Genomic DNA, 18,010 nt, shown 5'->3' on the forward strand with positions numbered 1-18,010 from the left:
GACATTGTCCATGATCACCAGCAGTTTTGCCAGCATCCTGTGCTCCACAACCTCCTCCAGGGTGACAAGCTTAGAGCCAACAACAGACCCTGCCTTCTTTATCAGTTTATTCAGTTTGTTCGCGTCTTTTGCTTTGATGCCCGCACCCCAGGACACCACAGCGAAGAAGATGGTGCTCGCGATAACAGACTGATAAAACATCTGAAGCATCCGGTTGCAGACATTAAAGGACCTGAGCCTCCTCAGGAAGTAAAGCCGGCTCAGGCCCTTCTTGTAGACTGCCTGTGTGTTTGTGGTCCACTCCAGTTTATTATCCAGCACCACACCCAGGTACTTGTAGGAGTCCACAATGTTTATGTCCGTCCCACCAATGCAGACTGGAGAGGGCGGGGGCTTGTTCCTCCTAAAGTCCACCACCATCTCTTTTGTCTTAGCCACGTTCAGCTGCAGGTGGTTCTCCTCACACCACTTGACAAAATTGCCGACCAGGTCCCTGTACTCGTCCTCCCTTCCACCCTCTACACGCCCCACAATGGCCGTGTCATCAGAGAATTTCTGCAGATGACACGACTCAGTGCGGTACTTAAAGTCTGCGGTGTAGGTGGTGAAGAGGAAGGGCGACAGCACGGTTCCCTGGGGGGCACCAATGTTACTGATCAGGCGGTCAGACACACAGTTCCGTAATCTCACATACTGCGGCCTGCCCGTCAGATAGTCATTTACCCATGTGACGAGAGGAGAATCCACCCGCATGTTCTCCAGTTTGGCCTTCAGCAGCTCGGGCTGGATGGTGTTAAAAGCGCTGGAGAAGTCAAAGAACATGACGCGGACAGCAGTGTTGGGTCTATCCAGGGAGGAGTAGGCTTCCTGCAGCAGGTAGATGAGAGCATCATCAACCCCAACATGGGGCTGATATGCAAATTGTCTTTTTTGGGCACTGGAACAAGGCAGGATGTTTTCCACAGCACTGGCACTCTCTGAAGGTGGAGGCTCAGGTTGAAGAGATGCTGGAGAACTCCGCAGAGCTGGCTGGCACAGGCCTTCAGCACGCGAGGGCTGATGCGGTCCGGACCGGCGGCTTTTCTCTGGCTGAGCTTCTCCAGTTCTCTCCTCACCTGGCTGGCTGTGATGTTGAGACTGGACTGGGGGGTGGATGGTAGCAGTGGGGGATGTGCGAGGGTCATGGGGGAGGGGGGTGTGAGACGGACTGTGGTGGGGGCTGTGGTGGGGGCTGTGGTGGGGGGTGGGGTAGGGGGGGCTGGGGGTGGTGGAACCTGGTGTCTGCTGCGGGGGTTGGGGTGGGGTTGTGGGGCTGGTGTAGAGCTGTGGGGGGGTTGTGAGAAGAGGTAGTTGCTCAGAGGAGCAGCAGGGGGGCTGTTGGGGGAGCTGGGGTCAAACCTGTTGAAAAACAGGTTAAACTCGTTCGCACGTTGTTCATTTCCCTCTGCTGTTCCTCCTCCTCTCCTCTGGAAGCCGGTGATCTCACTCATCCCCCTCCATACGTCCCTGGTGTTGTTGTTTTCCAGTTTGGATTCCAGTTTCCTCCTGTAGCTTTCCTTACTCTCCTTGATGCTGTGTTTGAGTTCTCTCTGAACACGCTTGAGCTCTGCACGGTCCCCTGACCTGAAGGCCCTCTTTTTCTCGTTGAGTAGGGCCTTCAGGTCGCTGGTAACCCATGGTTTGTTGTTTGGGTAACAGCGGACCTCTTTACTGGGGATGGTGTTGTCAATGCAGAACCCAATGTAATCAGAGACGCAATCAGTAATGCCATCAATGTCCTCACCGTGTGGTTTGTACAGTGCGTACCAGTCAGTGGCTTCTAGAGCACCCTGCAGTGACTCCATGGCCTCAGGAGACCATTTCCTCACAGTTCTTAGTGTCACTGGTTGCTGCTGAACCACAGGCGTGTATGATGGGGAGAGCAGGACGAGGTTGTGGTCTGACCTTCCCAGGGGAGGGAGGGCAGTGGAGCTGTATGCCTCTTTAACGTTTGCATACAGCAGATCTATTGTTTTATTGTCCCTTGTTGTGCATTTGACAAACTGGTGAAACGTTGGGAGAGTGGATGAGAGAGAGACGTGGTTGAAGTCACCTGTGATGATGACGAATGCTCCGGGGTGTTTCGTCTGTAATGCCGCGGTCGCAGCGCTGATGACGTCACACGCTGCGTCGGCATTTCCAGGCGGCGGAATGTAAACAGTAATGGCGATGACGCTGGTAAACTCCCGTGGCAGATAATAAGGACGCAGTCCGATGGCAATGAGCTCGATGTCCGGGCTGCAAAACCGGTCTTTCACGGAGATGTGCCCGGGGTGACACCACCTGTTGTTAACGAGCACGGCGAGTCCTCCTCCTTTCTTCTTGCCGCTCGCGGTGGTGTCTCTGTCGGCTCGGACCGTATGGAAGCCGGGGATGGTGGCGTTTGAGTCCGGTATCTGGTCGTGTAGCCACGTTTCTGTGAAACACATGATACTGGACTCTCTGTATTCCCGCTGCGTCCTGACGAGCGCTTCCAGTTCGTCTATCTTATTTGCCAGGGACCTTACGTTTCCAGTAATAACTGCAGGGATGCAGGGTTTAAACTTCCTCCTCCGTTTAGCTCCTGCTCTGCAGCCTCGCCGTCTCCTCCTTAGCTCCTTCGGTACTGTGGGTCTCTCCCCGACGAAGGGGTTTTGGGGCCCCAGGGCAACCAGCTGGTCGCGACTGTAAACAATGCCGGCTGTAGGGCAGGCACGGCTTCCAGTCACCAGGAGAGACCAAAGCACGAAAAAGCTAACCAAGAGATATCCAAACCGTATGATAAACATCTTGATGTGTGGACAGTGTGTATCCACAGCGAAGGGTACAGATAATAAATAAAAAAACACACTAAAAACACGACAAAAACCTATTAAAAAGTACAAAGTACCGGGAGCTGCTACGATAGGCTTCCACTAGCACGGCGCCATCTTGTATATCAGAGGAACTCTGTACTTTTTAATCCTCTACATTAATTTCACAGCTTTAGTTTCTACTTACCTTTCAGGTTAATATTTTTACATTAAAAAGAACATATGCTAAGCATATAAATTTACCAACATTTGAGCTTGTGATTTCTTACAATAAAGCAGTGGCTGACACTCTGTCACAATTGAGATGTCTTTAAGTTCTAAGCAATTCTAGTATCTACCTAATGGTATTTATTAACAGTTGGATAAACAAAGAGATACAATCATGTAATAGTTCACCACAAAGCAAAGATTAGAAAAGTCACAAAAGATTGAAAACCGCTGAACTTAACTAACCAATTGTTTACAGCTACAACAGTAAAATGCTGCTTCCACATTGATGAATCCATATTAACAACATGTAAGATATGATAATACACCAGTTACAGCCATTTTCTTGTAGAACCAAGCATTAACTTGTGATACCTTGAGCACATTTTGGTAATGATGCTTTTGTACTTTTACTATAGGACTTTTAGGTGTAATACAGTAGTTTAAATTGTTGTATTGGTACTTTTACTTAATAAAATGATCTTAATAATTAAACTTATGTCACCACAAGTGTCCTGGATTATTAGAATCTAGTAAGCCTAAAAGTAATTAGTAGAATCAAATCAATCTGACTGTAAGCCGAATGATCCTATTAAAATCCAAACTCACTAAGTGATAGTATGTTTTAGTGTATAATACTTTCTTCCTGTCTCTCCGGCCACATTTTCCTCTTCATCCTGTGGAAAACACATTGGAGGCGGAGTATGGTTAAGGATAGGCACTTGGTTGGGAAAGGACTGTGGAGTTCTGCCTCTATTCCTCCTTCTTTCATCATCAAAATATGAGCCTGGCTAAGAAAACACCCAAAGAAAACACTAATAAAGAAGCCTGTGAATGTTATCATTTGCCCAGGTCATTGTTATCCCTAAAGCAATTTCAGTCAAAAGCAACTGGACTTATTTGTCAAGGAAGACGGTTCACCTCTCATCAGTTCATGTACGCATCTGACCAGGCTGGGACTGATCCAACAAACTGGTGTGGAGATCCAGGCATTTAACCTCTCACAAGGCAGATGATGTCACTGTAACCCTTTGTGCTCCAAGTGCCAATGACCGTCGTTAGAGTGACAGGCCTGGACTCTGCTGTCCACTTGAATCTCAAGGAGAAAGCCCATTCCTTTGATGACAACAATGTCCACATCCTGGACAAAGAGGACAGATCGTTTGAAAGAGGAGTAAAAGAAGCTATCAATGCTAAAGTAGAGAAACCATCGCTAAACAGAGGAGGAGGGCTGAGACACCACTTATCTCCAATTTACAATGCAGCCCTTTCATCCCTTCCCAGGAGATTCAACAATCTAACCTCAAAGAACAACTGTTCACAATGGCCTCCTGTGACTCCAACGACCATCGTTAAGACTCAATAGAGCACTAACAAAGTCGAAACCAACTTCCCACCAATGACTGTCACTCTAACGACGGTCGTTGGCACTTGGAGCACAAAGGGTTACAGTGACATCATTAGCCTTGTGAGAGGTTAAATACCTGGATCTCCACACCAGACAGTTGGATCAGTCCCAGCCTGGTCAGATGCCTACATGAACTGATGAAGCCTCTTGGATGAGAGGGGAAACGTCTTCCTCGAAAAATAACCAAGTCCAGTTGCTTTTGACTGAAATTGCTTTGGGGAACAATAAAGAACCGTCAATTCTTTGGGCTGTGTATTTTGTCATTTCCTTTATTTTCCATAATGAGAACATTTTGTTACTTGCCTTGCCCTGCCTTAAGGTGACAATGAGCTTCTTCTTCAAACCTTATCAGGGATTCATCTGTCGCTGTTATTAGATTGTCAGAGATGATTTAGAGTGCGATCAAGGGAACAATACAGCTTTCTTCCTGAACAATGAGCATACGTCTGTCAGTGTGAATATGATATAATTCATGTTGTGATTTACAGCTCCAGCCCTTTAAATATCATAAATGGTGTGATCAAAGTGATAGCCCTGACAGGGATCAGTGTTAAGCATGTTACCATGCTAACTTTACATCCACCTCAAAGTGCATACTAAGTTAACACGTGACCCATCTTGTGATGACATCACACCAGCCAAAATGCCAAATCAGACCAGGGGTGTAAAGTAAGGGGGCCAATGGCCCCTTCCCCACTCCCCCTACACCCATTGCTCTTGCTCAGACCAGACCCATCCTCAAGCCATTCATTTTGATCTCAACTACAGTACACCTGTAAAATCCATGACTGCAACCTGCATGGTCGTGGTGCTATTCAGGCAAAATCTGTCTGCAGACAAATGGATTGACAGACACAAATATAATAAAATAACCTGGTGAGTGTTCAAAACTGCATTTGTAGTGGTTCCCGCTATCTGTTCTCTTCCCAACTCGTACAGCTGCTTTGGTCAGGACTCCTTGGCCTGATTTTCCAATGCACTGCACTGCACTGTACGTCCAACTGTTACACTTCACTACGGTCACTGTTTTGAACAAGGGGGACACATGATTAACGTAAATTAAAATAAAACTATGTGGTTAGGTTTAGGCAAGAACACCACCTTGTTAGGGATAGGAAAAAAATCATTGGCTGGTGTCACTACACACACACAAGGTGAAAACAATACATGTGTTGCTGTCCAGCTGGTAAGAAAGCTCAAAATGAGGATGAGGCTGACAGGAACTTAATCTGTTTGGAATGTTTTAGAGGTTCGTTATTTCATGGCAATCCATCTTATAGTTGTTTGGATATTTCACTGTGATGCAAATTGTTGCATTTATAGAGCGGCATTCAAACAGATGGACTGACTGACAGACATTACCATCCCTGAAGCATTGCCGCTAGCGAGGCTAAAAAAGAAAAGTTGGCACACAGCTTTACTGTGACAAAGTCATATCCCAAGCCTTACAGCACACACAGGATTGAGGTAGTAGAAGGGATAAAGGAAGAGCTCATCCCTTCCATAAATCCAACTTAATTCCACTGTGTTATCAGTATTCTGCGACAGCACTTTTTCCATGCACATTTTCATCTATGGTAACCTTCCAATCCAATGTGTTTTCGGGTGCTACCCCTAGTGAGCATAGAGAAAACGTTAATGTGTATTTGGGGCTGTGCCAATAAAGAAACAATAGCAGGTAATGGTCTTTTTCCAGAGACAGCCACTCAAGAGTGAAGAATGGATGTGTGTTAAAGAAACGACAGAAAAGTGACATTTCCAACACCAATATAAAAAGGTTTGAAAAGGGTTTTGCCTCTTGCGAGTAGTGTGACTGTGTGCTGACAAAAACATTTAGGGGTTGTGGTAGTACCAAAACAACCTTTCACAGAACTTTACACAGAAATGTCAACACACAGACATTAAGGGAAAATGTATTATTATTTAACCTACAAATACATGCAATGTCTGTGTTTAATAAATAATCTTATTTAGGTTTTAAAGGAGATGTATGTGAAGGATTTGGGGGATCTATTGACAGAAATGGAAAGTAATGCCTTGAAATGAAAATCACCAAATAATGTGTTTTATTTGAGTTTATTTGGAGTAGCCATTACAATTACAGTTTTGTATTGTATTTTGTTATGTTGAGATACTGTCTCTGTAAGTAGAATAATTGTTGTTATTTTATTTTATTGAGAGTATGTCTCATGAAAAATAAGTGTGTCTACAGGAGATAGACAGATATGGAGAATGCTACTTTCTGAGAGAGAAAATAAAAATGTGATATGTCCATAGTCACCATGTAACAGAAAAAGGTAGAGATCAACATTTGAGAAGCTGGGAACTTTTTTTTCCTGAAGGTCACCATAGCCTATGGCTGGATGTGATTGGCAGTGAGCAGGTTGCCGGTGAGGCTGAGCATAAAGCCTCCCTCAGCAGGCTGCTATCACTGCTGCATCTTTGACTTGATCTCAATCTTTGAATCTTTCGTACACCACAGCGCAGTGCAACAGATGCAGCAGATGCAGTTTACAACAGAAAAGATAAATCATTTTGGACATTACAATAAAAACTGGAGCGGAAGGTTGCCTATTCTTTGATCATAGTCCTAAGAGACCTGGATAGATAGATCACTCTACCTGGGAAGGAGAAATATCTTACCTGAATAACTGTTTGATGTCTTACTTATACATGGCCCATTGTTACATAATTGCTGCCTAATTTTCCATCCTCGGTGCACATGATATGTAAATGTTATGCTTTTTTTTGGTCCACCCTAATACCTGAGGGAGATTGCTATGTAGGTGTACAAAAGGCCATCCGGCAGCAAAGCAATTGAGAAACAGAAAGCTTGCTGATTAGCATGGCGATCGAAAGTGCTGCTGAAAAGCCAAACTCCAGCTAATCCCACAGCGGCTGGTCGGGTCAGCACCTCCCAAACAAACACAATGCCTTTACAACAACATCTGTTCACAAATTTGATAAATCACATAAAAAATGGATGAAATGAATAAATGTTCCCTCCAAGATAATTAAACAGCAGTAATCTCTAGATGAAGACTGCAGTGTAGCTCTACCTTTGAGACACCTCAGATGGACATAGTGAACCTTTTACAGCATCTAATTGACAAAGGGCAGAATATGATGAGATGAGATGCAATTTGAACCCAAAGGACCAACATGCATAATATGTTATTTAAAATATGTTAGAATAACATAGAATATATTTAGACATATATGTTAAAAAAAACATATGGCAGCTCTACTACTATGAACTACAGCTTGTTTTTTAAGTTGGTGAAGGACTTTGAAAACACTGTACCTGTCAGACATATGGAACATCATTACGCCTACAGCACAAGTAGACCTGCTGTGATGAGGTTTGTAAGAACACACACCCCTACAGCTCCATGTGCGCCAACGGAATTAATTCTTTTTTTAATGGTTCACACACACACATGCTGATGCAATTATTGCCCATAGACCTCATACAGATAAATGTGAGCAGTACTTCTGTATCCCGCTGTTCCCTATTATTAATAGCCTCTAATGAATTGCTACTTTCAAACAAACCCATCAACCTTTGACATGAGTTATGTGTTAGCGTTGGTAAGAGAGCCAAGAATAGTCTGATGGGGTAATTATTGCCTCTTTCAATATAATCTGGTTTGGCCACGGCACTACATGTTGCACTGAGATTGCATGGAGGTGTTTGAAAGTTGGATAGAGTTTTTCCTGCCCCTCTGCCTCTCACTTTGTTTGCCTTTTGACACACCATTGAGAAACTATGGTTGAGCACAAATGTCCTCTCATCTTCCAAATAGTAACACTGATAATACAAGCTGTGCTCTTTTTATATATATATATATATAGTTTTTTTTTGTGGTTCTCAATGAAAAAGTGTGTATGCTGATTAGAGTTTTTCCAACACCGAAACCAGAATTGGAAATTCCTCTGATACTGCCTAAAATGCTGGGATCGGTATTGGCAAATCTATGCACCGATCTGATATCACATAATTTGGGCCAGAAAAAAAACAAAAACATTTCATTCAGTCATTCATTCATCTTCCACCGCTTGTCACTATTGGGGTCGCGGGGGGGCTGGAGCCAATCCCAGCTGACATCGGGCGTGAGGCGGGGTACACCCTGGACAGGACGCCAGTCTATCACAGGGCACGTACTCACACTGTCCTTCTGGCCGGAGACAAACAGAGACAGACAACCATTCACACTCATATTCACACCTATGGGCAATTTAGAGTCATCAATGAACCTAACACTTGCATGTCTTTGGACTGTGGGAGGAAGCCGGAGAACCCGGAGAAAACCCACGCAGACACAGGGAGAACATGCAAACTCTACACAGAAGGTCCCCAGCCAGGATTCAAACCAGTAACCCTCTTGCTGTGAGGCAACAGTGCTAAACAGTTATAACAGACAAGTCAAGCTAGATAATAAAACATGTTCTATGACATTAATTATTTGGTGTTGTTTATGTTTTACAAAGGGTTTCATCTGAGCGAGGCCATACAACAAGCAATAGAAATATCACATCCATTAGGTTAGTTGTATACAGCTGTTAAAAAATAAGAATATGTATGTCATTTTTTAACCCGCTGGTATTAGAATCGGTATTGGGAAGGAAAGAAATTGTATCAGAAGATCTGTAATGCTGAAATATTGTTTCTAATAATACTAATAATAAAGACTTATTCAGAAACCAGCAGCATAACACTATCTACTTAGCTTTAGATTACTGCTCATTTTCTAATATCTGAAATAAAGATCTTCAATACTCCCAAATACTGGAATGGGCCTAAAACAATACATTGAAAGCCTAATTATACCCAACAGGCATAAACTCATTTAAAAGTAAAATGCAATAGACCCAACCTCAGCCAGATTTGATGCAAACAGTTCTGAGGACAATAAGACTTGGTAATTTAGGTGACCTGGACAGAACGGCACTTACATTGCCAGCAGCATAATACACCACCAATTAACAAGCAAGCCCCCGGAGTCAACAAGAGGGATACATGCCTTCTTTTCATGCAATCCACAGTTCACGCTCTTAAAAACATACTTTTCTCCTGTAATAACTGTCACCAGTGCTGATAGTGGGTCCCCGATTGACTGAGTATCAAGACCTAAGACCTACAGCTGCTACAACTGGACCCTAGCCAAGTTAATTAGACTGAATGTTATGGCTGTGAGGGTTGTTTGTTTGTTTTGTTTTTCTTTGTGCTCCCCAGCTGTAGGTCCCGCCTTTCCCCACCTGACATCAGTTCCAGCCAATCAGCGCGGCCTTAAAAGGAGGAAGGGATCTGCTCTCGCTCTCTCTGACTCTCTCTCCCTCGTCATTCCCTGAGGAGCGGCTTCGGTGGCGGAAACTGTGTGTTTTTGTACAGCTGTCTGAAGCTGTGTGTTTTTGTACAGCTGTGTGTTTTCGTTTTGTCATTATTTTATGTACTTAAAAGGTTAATAAAAACCTACTTTGCCTTTTAAAAACAACTGGACCTCGACTCCTTCCCCCCGGGTTATTATAATTTTGGTATCATTATGGTTTTGTGTTCTTCCCTATTCCCCTAGACCAGGGGTAGGGAATTCCGGTCCTGGAGGGCCACTATCACACTCAAGTGTGTTAGAGCAGGGAGAAACCTAAAACATGCAGGACTATGGCCCTCCAGGAGCAGGATTGGGCAGCCCTGCCCTAGACACAAATCGGGACGTAACATATTTGGGTGCTCGTCGGTCTTGGGTGGGGGTGTGGTTTGTTGTTTTTGTGGATATAGGTGTGTTCAGTGTTATCACTGTTAGCAGGTCCCTCTGTTAGTGCAGGAGTGTCCAGCTGGGCTGTACCAGTCCTTCCGTCGGGCATTCTTTTGTTATTTTGCCTTTTTTATTTTGGGGCGAATCCTGGGCGGAGGACTCGATTCTTTGTCGGGGGTAGGCGTTCGGGGCTCTGGCAGCCGAAGTTCCGCCTTTAAAGTTATGTCGAGCCCAGCAAACTCCAGAAGACAGGTAGGTTAAGCTACATTAGGCAGGCGCAGAGGGGTCCTGTTTACTCAGTGGAAAGAGGCGCCTGAATTAAACTTGTTTGTTTTGTTTTCTTGTTAGGAAGTGGCGCTGTTTAGGCGGTGTGTGTAGTTGAACATGGCATAGTGTGAAACGATGGCCGCGTTTGTGATGAGTGAGTTTGTAGTTAAACCTACCATAGCTCAATTGGAAAGATGCAGAAAGAATGATTTACATGAAGTCGCCGACCACTACGGTATTTCTGTGTCACGCTCTCTGCGTAAACAGGAGCTTAAAGATTGTGTTATTGACAAATTAGTTAATAGTGGAGTTCTCTTACCTGCGGTGGGGGAGTCCTCCGGGATAGTGGTTGAGGCGGCAGAGTTGGTTCTGCCGGGTGAAAGTCGCGCTGTTACAGATCTTGTGGTTAGCACACCTGTGGGGATGGTTGCTGCCCCTGAGGCAAAGCCGGTCTCGTTCCGGTTTGATCCTTTTCCAGCCAAATCATCTTCCGGATCAAGGCTGAATGCCCGTGTTAGAGTTTGTTTAGCCTGTCTTGAATTAGAGGCCAAGTAGAAAACTCGTCGGGAGGAGGGGGAGTTCAGCTGGAGTTGAAAAAGCGTGAGTTCCAGCTGAAGAAACTGGAAGCTCATACCGCTATCCACATGCGTCAGTTCGAGTTGGAAAAGGGGAGCGTAGTAGCTTCTCCGGCGTCACCAGTTCCACCTTCTTTTGATGTAGGTAAAAATATTTCTCTTTTGCCTGTGTTCCGTGAGTCAGAGGTGGAGTGTTATTTCAGTGCTGTGGCTTTGCACTGGCCGAAGAAAGCATGGGCTACGCTGTTACAGTGTAAGCTTACTGGTAAAGCGCAGGAGGCATGAGCTGCCCTGTCAGTGGAGGACAGCTTAGCATACGGCTGTGTTAAGAAGGCAGTTTTGGATGTGTATGAGCTGGTTCAGGGGGCCTATAGACAGCGTTTTAGGGGCCTGAGGAAGTCACCAATCCAAAACTATATTGACTTTGCTAGAGAGAAATGTGTTGTCTTTGATAGGTGGTGCTCAGCATGCAAAGCGGATGATTTGGCCTTGGTGAAACCGCTGATGTTGTTGGAGGAATTTAAGAACTGTTTACCTGAAATAATTGTGGTTTATTTAAATGAGCGTAGGGTGAACTCTCTCCTACAGGCAGCTGTTCTCGCTGATGAGTTTGCTCTAACTCACAAAAAAGTGTCCGTCAGACGCGATTATTCCTCTCATCATGATTTTCCTCCGAAACCTAACAGTCCACTGCGGAACATGTCTGGACGACCAAAGACAGAAAAAGTCTTTCTTTTGCCATAAACCAGGCCACAGTGTTGCAGATTGCTTGAGTTTGAAGAGAAAGCAGCGAATTGCTTCCAATCCAATAAAACCGTCCCTGAGTGTGGGGCTGATTAAACCGGTAGTCACTGATGGTCAGCCAGCGGTGGAGGCTGACAAAGCAGAGGAGGAAGCTGATATAGCAAAGGAGCAGCATAATGAGCAGGATGTGGACAATGATCAGGTGTCAGGTGTCAAAATGTAAAGAAGGATGTAAGAAGGTGAAAAATTATACTTCAGATGCAGAAGGCGGAACAGTCAGCCCACCACCCAGCCGGCGCTCTAGTAGATTGGAGACCACTCCCTTGAGGAAGCAGGCTGAGAATAAGGGCAAGAAAGAGTCTTCTCATTCAGAGTCTGGGAGAGATACTAAGAGGAAAGCCAGATCCTCCTAGAAATCCAGTGACACCAAAAAAAGAGGATGGGGAGAAAAACAAGGATTCAGAGAAGAAGCCGGTGGACTCTGACTCAGATGAAGTTCCTAACATACTGCTGAGAAAAGCTGCAGCAGGCCACAGCACAGATAAGTAACAGGGAAGCACAAGTGCTAAGATGTGTCTATTCAAACTGAACACATCCACAAAGGTTACAGACAATTCAGACAAAGCGCCCAAACGCAAGAGGAAGTCTGGAAGCTCTGATTCAGACCTGGGCAACAAAAGTAAAAAGATGTCCAAGAAGAAGAAACAGAAGGACTCTGACTCTGACCAGGAAAAGGAGACCCTGACAATGCTCCTGGCTCTCCAGCATTTTCATGTGTACCTTTTATTCTGACCATAACCCTCTTGTTTTCCTGGCCCAAATGTACAATCATATCCACAGGCTGATGCGCTGGGCTCTGCTGGTCCAAGGCTACAACCTGCTGATCCAGCACAAGAGGGGGGAAGGATAATGTAGTGGCTGATGCCTTGTCTCATGGCCGAGATGTGTATGTGTGAGTACGGTGTGATTTTATCTTGTGAGTAAGATGTGTTGAGCGGTGTAGCGTTGGCAATCTTTTTAGTTTGCTTATATGGGAGGGGGTGTTACGGCTGTGAGGGTTGTTCCCACCTTGAGGGTCCCACCTTTCCCCACCTGACATCGGTTCCAGCTAAGCAGCGCGGCCTTAAAAGCAGGAGGGGATCTGCTCTCACGCTCTCTGACTCTCTCTCCCTCGTCATTCCCCGAGGAGCGGCTTCGGTGGCTGTGTGAAGCTGCGTTCTTTCGTTTTGTCATTATTAAAAGGTTTATAAAAACCTACCTTGCCTTTTATAAACAACTGGACCTCGACTCCTTCCCCCTGGGTTATTTTTATTTCTGTATCATTATGGTTTTGTATTCGTCCCTGTTCCCCTAGACACAAGTAGGGGCGTAACACTGAATATAACTTGGACCTGGCCCCATTTGGGTCACAATTCTGTTCTCTGATAGTATGAAAATATCCATCCATCCATCTTCAACCGTTTGTCCCTATTGGGGTCGCCGGGGGGCTGGAGCCGATCCCAGCTGACATCGGGCGTGAGGCGGGGTACACCCTGGACAGGACGCCAGTCTATCACAGGGCACGTACTCACACTGTCCTTCTGGCCGGAGACAAACAGAGACAGACAACCATCCACACTCACATTCACACCTACAGGCAATTTAGAGTCACCAATTAACCTAACACGTGCATGTCTTTGGACTGTGGGAGGAAGCCGGAGAACCTGGAGAGAACTCAAGCAGACACAGGGAGAACATGCAAACTCCACACAGAAGGGCCCCAGCCGGGATTCAAACCTCTCGCTGTGAGGCGACAGTGCTAACCACCACACCACCGTGTTGTCCTAGTATGAAACTAGTGGACCTTTTAAAGACTAGTATGAAACTAGTGGACCTCTAAAGACTTCTAATCGGAAACATTTGAACTAGGCACGTCATATCAAGGCATTGTTTACTGCACAGGCACTGTCCTCTTTGAGCATTATTCAGTGAAAATTAGTTGGGGTTTTTATGTTTGTTTTTTAAAGGATGACATTTAAAAGCCACATTAGCAGCATCTGGACCATACATTCTAGTGACTGTGCTGTGCCGACTGGACTAAAGTGGTTTGAAAAGTGACCGTCCTTCGACCCTGTGCATTTGATATTGGGCAATATTGCAAAACTGAACAGCAAACAATACCTTCTTTTAGCCTTTACATGGTTGCATAAACTGTCAATGTCCTTGACGATCTTTTAAGACATCCATACAAAATTGGGAACACATTTTCTGTCACACCATTGTGACATATCCAGTGTCCCAACATGTGTTCTGGATTCATCCGAATTGCATGCACAGTAGGTGAGACGAGGCTCTCCTGCATCCTGTTTCCTCTTTGTGTTATTTAAAGACATACTGACAAGAATGATAAACAGCTTCTTGTGTAAATGTTGAGCGATGATACTGTTATTTTGGCAATATTGAGAGAAACATTTATTAAAAACCTTGAGGTGTATGGCAGTGAATATTGCATCGGTTGTAAATGAGAGCAAAATAAGGTTCAAGGCACTTATATGATCTGATGAAGATGATCAGCAAATGAACACTGGTTCCTTTTCCATCCTGTAATGTAAAGAATGGTAATGGAAAAGAGTATTTGAAGATGCCCTCTTATCTGCCATTCTGTATGAATGGGAGGGTTCTGTTGAGGACTCTGTACTGGCCAGGGTGACAGCTTCTCAGAGTGAGGACTCCCACTCCTAACCTGACCCTTATCCCACTTGACAAAAAATCACTAACACTAATTTTTGCTTATTTTCTTTTCATTTGTTTTCTTTCTTCTGATACTCTTCTGTCATCTCAGCCACAAATTCCGTACGTCTTTACTTTACCAAACTGTTTTCTGGCATGTTTGTGACATCGGATGTGAGTTAAAAAACTAAAGTAAAGCCATCTACTGGCAATGGGAAAGGAGGTTTCACCTGTTTTAGTGTTTAAAAAACTTGCATACACTCTAATTTTGGTGTGGAAAGGGTATTAGAGGCAAGGTTTCTATTAGAGGAAAGTTTTTATTGTGATTTATTTCTTTAAAGGAACTGCAGGTGTGTGTATATTGTGAGTGCGAAGTCAAAATGATTTTAATCAAGCTAACCACAGTGGATATGGCATCCATTAATGCCCAAATTAGAGACTGCTCCCACCTGATGGCTATATAAGGAGTAAATCAGTTGAAAGGGAAGGCTTTTATATATACAAGCTGTTGTGGGTAACATACTGTACAAGATGCTAGTAAGAATTATAAATAAGCCTTTACCTTTCTGCCATAACCATATAATAGACATAATTACTAACAGAACATTAAAAACATTGTCCAAAATATTTTGTACAGATGGAGAGAACCAACGCTCAGGATGAAACACACAAAGTCTAAAATACGAGTAATTAAATGCAAGGGCTTTATGATTTGTTGAGAATATGGAGCACTCTCACTGTTATACTGCTTTCAAATGGCAAGTCAGCCTTTAAATCCTAAAATAAAAAAAAGGTTTAGGCTTCCAGCAAAACAGATTTCAATATGAAACATTCATCTGAATGTAAACACACAACATGAAAACTCCAATGAGTAACTCCTACTCAAATGTTGTTTTATAATAATGCTAATATACTTTACCAACATGTCAATTGGTAGCCCACAAGGTTTGCATTCTTAAATATATGTGGTACTAATTTCAATTCAATTCAATTTTATTTACAGTGCCAAATCATAACAAAAGTTATCTCAGGACACTTTACAGAGTAGGTATAGACCACACTCTATGATTTATCACACACCATGAACCTAATGTGGTTCATAGTGATTGTAAGCAGATGTCTTTATCTTTGTGTGTGCAGCCAAAGTGAAAATGCAACGTGTAGTACATCCTGTGCACCAGGAGATTGTTCCCAGAAAACAGCCACACAAAACAGCATTTAAAGCAGTAAATGGAAGAGTTCATAAATAGCATATACCGTAGCTTAAATCACTGAGTGAAAACTGTTTTCAACACCAGCCACTATCCCCACACTGCAGGTGCATCATAGCTCAATTTGTGAGGCAGGTTTGTTGAGTCTTTTCTAAATTACAAAGCAGGTAGCTTCAGCCAGAGTTATTTTGTCAATTACAAACAACAGTGATTATAGCACCGTTAACAATTTTGCCATTTATTATTGGGGAAAAATTGTTTCTGACAGGCTAAATGGATGTTTCTTTCCTGAAAGTTTCAGATGTCAGTGTGTTATTGCTCATCCAAGTGAGGGTCTGTTCAGGTCTGCTGGAGATGTGATGGGCTTTATTGAACACTTAAGCAGCAACTGTAGGCGTTTATGTAATATGATACACCCTAACGGACAGTTTTCTTTAACATAAAAATTTAATTAACCATTAAATGAAATAGCCTGGCAATTTTTGGCATACAGTTTCCCAGCTATGTTAGTCCAGCTGTCATTCCGTTCACTCAGTTATGTGGGACATTTCATTAACTAATAAATCATAATAAACCACTACATCGTTATAAATACAAGAAGTTGAACCTCTATACATAAAATCATGAGTCGAGAAAATCAATAACTGACAAAAGGTACTGTATTGACATTCAGAGAATGAAAACGAATAAAGACAGAATAAAAATCTCTGGGATTAAATAATTATTGAAATTTCAAAATCCACGAGAATCAACTCATCTATTAAGAGAAACACACATGATCTGTTTCATTTAATACTGTTTAAGTAATAGCCTGTTATAAAGGTCCCATATTATGCTAATTTTTAAGTTCATAACTGGGGTTTCTTTTGGTTTCTTTGGTTTCTACAACTTTACAAACATTATTTTAATCATATTGTATGTCTGAATATACCTGTATTTACCCTGAAAATACTGAAAAAGGTTGCCTCCCCACGGTTCTGACTGACTGTTCCCCAACTTGTCAAATACAAATGTTTTGAGATGCCCCTTGGCGCCTGATACTGATGCACAAGGCACTCACATACACTAACATGCATGCATGGCCGGACAAGCTGTCAAAACAAACAGAGAAACTCAGATTACAACACACAGAGGGAGTGTGACTTCATTTTCTGCTCAGGACTCCATTAGTCCACTATAGCTTTACATGGTAATGTAGTAATATTTGTTTGCTGCTGTTCTGAATGTCGAGTACAGCCTCTTTATAATAACATTCTCCCTCACCTCGGTTCGTGAGGCACTCAAAGAAAATCTTCTGCCAGATTCCTTGGCGTCACATTTGACAACCAGCTAAAATTGGACAAACACATCAAAACTGTTATTCAATCTTGCTACTTTCATCTGAGGTATATTGAAAAGAATTCACCCATTTGTGTCCTTCCAGCAGTTGGAAATAGTTATGCAAACCTCTGTGTCCTTCGGCTTCGACTACGGTAATGGTCCTGATTTCATCTTCATCCACAGTTGGGCCAGAACTCTGCATAAAGACTACTCACTAAGGTCACTTTCACTGTTTCATCCGCTTTACACAAATCGTGGTTCGTTTGGCTGGTTTTGGATGGTGTGACGGCTCAACCGAGCTCTGTTGCGGACCAACAAGTGAACTCTAGTCCGCCTGAAAACGTGGGTCTCGGTTTGCTTGCAAGTGAATCCTGGTGCAGTTCATTTGAGGTGTGAAAGCTAGTGATGTCCAAACGAAGCTAGTCTAGAGTCCACTAGATAGAGCTCTTTGTTCAACAAAGGGTTGAAAACACACTGAATCACCATTCATTAAGCCCATTTCTTTAAACCAAGGGCGCCATCTAGTGGGCTCAACAAATACAACTAATGGTTCATGAAGCTTCATTTGGAAATCACTAGTGAAAGCCAAAAAACAGTTGTAACGTGGGCCAAAGGGCACAGCAGGCAACATGTACATACAAACAAAAACAGAGGCCAGGTTCCTAGACCAACACATTATAAAAACAAAAGAAAGTACAGGGAGCCATCACTCATAGTGGAAAGGTGTGTGTGCTCTTCTTTATGTCCAACACTATACACTAAACAACGGAGGCACCACCTAGTGGCACTACATTTAATGAAAATAATAATAATAATAGTAATAATAATAATAAATGTGGCTATTATTTCACCTTTTTAGCTAACAAGCCCACTGCTAGGTTACCATATATACGCGGCCATATCTACAGTGTGATGTCAGTGTTTGGTCCAAGCCCCCACCACAGTGACTTCCTGGTTGATCCAATAAGCAAGTGCCAAAAACTGC

The sequence above is a fragment of the Echiichthys vipera genome (assembly GCF_963691815.1).
Source record: "Echiichthys vipera genome assembly, chromosome: 10".
Taxonomy (NCBI): Eukaryota; Metazoa; Chordata; class Actinopteri; order Perciformes; family Trachinidae; genus Echiichthys; species Echiichthys vipera.